The sequence below is a fragment of the Copidosoma floridanum genome, unplaced genomic scaffold (assembly GCF_036245765.1).
Source record: "Copidosoma floridanum isolate Cflo_tuat_1 unplaced genomic scaffold, Cflo_Japanese_pri ptg000020l, whole genome shotgun sequence".
NCBI lineage: Eukaryota > Metazoa > Arthropoda > Insecta > Hymenoptera > Encyrtidae > Copidosoma > Copidosoma floridanum.
Genome location: NW_028321897.1, coordinates 9,174,531 through 9,176,894, shown reverse-complemented (window position 1 = coordinate 9,176,894; position 2,364 = coordinate 9,174,531). Strand labels below are relative to the sequence as shown.

Below are 2,364 nucleotides of genomic sequence, written 5' to 3'. Positions count from 1 at the left end.
TAAGTTTAAAAACATAAGTTAGTTAAAGATAAAAGAACAAGATGGCAAAAAGTTTGATTACAAAAAATCGCATTATCGGGTCAAACGAAAAATCCGTACACAAAAAGTGCCCAAAACATTTCAGAAAAATTCATCTTGCGACCACGCATAGATTGTATCTCTCTCGCTTCTATAAGAAATACGTAAGAGAGAGTGAGAAGCAATGACACGTGCTATTTGTATCTCTCTCTATAGTCTTGTTCCTTATGAGAGCGAGTGAGAGGCATATATTCTCTTAAATTTTAATGACCTTGAGGAGTCAATAAAATTTTTGCCGAGAAAGTGAACAAGTCATAGAGCACGTGTTTTTGTGTTGCGGCGACGCATAGCCGCGCTGGTGTTAAATTTTATTTTCTTTTCATTTTCTTTTTTTTCTTTTTTTTCATTCTATGCTGCGTTTCAAGTAATAAATTATGGCACGTTCTTTGCCAGTGTACACGACGAACGAGGAGTTCGAGGAGTTAGTTGACCACGACCCTACGACGTCTGTATTTTGAAGTTATATTTACTATTGTTTATTTAAAAAATTTTTATATAATATAGGAATGTTACTATTATATATTGAATACTATTATTTATTAATACTATTATTTATTTAAAGAATTTTTATATAATATAGAAATGTTGTTGGTTTTATCGACAATATTTCTATACCAGTGCGTGCTGGGAGGAACAAGGATCTGCTTTTCAAGTTTATCGTGAGCAATGGTAAAAAAGCCATAACTGTCCTCATTTCCTCATTTGGGGCAAGTCTCTTATTGATAGATACTATTCAAACATCAGCGTTGGCAAAGTTAATACTTTATATTTCATTTTATTGCTATAAATTGCATTGAACTTTTTTGTTTATGATATTTATCTTTCATTTTTCAGATTATTAATATTAATGGTGCATACTGTCGAGCTTGTACTCAAAGTAGACAAAATAAAATTAATAACATTGTCCCTTTTGAGCTTGTAATAAAGGACAATACAAAACCTTCGCAGGATACAGAACTTTTGATTTAGATTCGATTAATGAAGCACAAAAAGCTACTTTCGAAAATATACACACCATGGAAGGATTAGTTGGTCCGTACAGACATTTTTTTATATTTATATTATATTGTTACTTTGATTTTTATAATAATAGCATTTGTATTACAAATACAGAAATCTCTGGTGCAATTCGAACCAAATTTTCATTAGTGCAGAGTTGAAGTGGTTCTTCTGCGTACGGTATAGGCGCAATCACTAATGGAATTTAAAAAATCACAATTCAAATCAAACAATTTCATGAGTTAGACAAGAAATTTTAAATTGGAGAATATGTGATTGCTACAGGAGTAGTAACTAACCAGGGTAAGAGTTGTTATCTTTAAGATTTTAATCATTTTATTAATATTTTTTTAAATAAAATTTTCTAGGCTCTCTTCTATCCATCGCTTGCGAAACCATCGAGAATATACGGGCTGATCCTAACAAGGAGTCGATGCCTGAAGAAAATGCTCGACATGATGGCAAAGCCCTCAAAAGACAAATAAAAGAAAAAAAATAAATTACAAACAAAAGTGACTATGAGTAACATGAAAGGAACTGATGAATAGGACACAAAGTTTTTTCATGTTTTCAATCGGTACTAGTTTAGAAGCTCCCTTTCATTTTAATATTTAAAATTATTGATTTTCTAAGTCATTTAAATATTTAATTACTACTTGTTGCATAATGACATAAATATTAATCTTCAACTTGCAAAAGATTAATGCTGTTCTAGCATAAAAAATACTTGATGAAAATGAAAATATTTAGTGCGATGATAATAAAGTGTCTGATACTGTTTCAGAGTAACGTATTTTGCATAATTACATGAATATTAATTTATGACTTGCAAAAGATTAATGCTGTTCTAGCATAAAAAATACTTGTTAAAAATGATAATATTTAGTGAGTTGACAATAAAGGCTGTATGATACTGTTTCAGATTAACGTATTTTTTTAAGAAAAAAAAAGTAAAGATTCATAAGTGTTAAGTATAATAAATAAGCTTGAAATGTGATGTTCCTAACACAGTGTACAAACGTTAATGTTATATTTTAATTATTATAATAAAATATTGCGTATTCGCAGTTTTAAGTTTGCTTGATTTGTTAATTGAGAAATTCAAAACTTATTAAAGAAAATAAAACTTATAATTAATTGTACTGTGCACTAGTTGTAAATTTATAAGAAGAGTCATAGAGCAATTACCTTGATGTTATTAATAAAAAAAACAATTGATATTACAAATGGTATTTCAGAGCCATCTTTTTTAAATTTAGTAAGATTAATAAAGGACAGTTTATTTAA

General features: G+C 28.9%; 1 pseudogene; it reads left to right on the top strand.

The window, feature by feature from the left end:
• Positions 1 to 452: 452 nt before the first annotated feature.
• LOC149374366 (uncharacterized) lies at positions 453 to 1,576 on the top strand (annotated as a pseudogene).
• Positions 1,577 to 2,364: the final 788 nt, after the last annotated feature.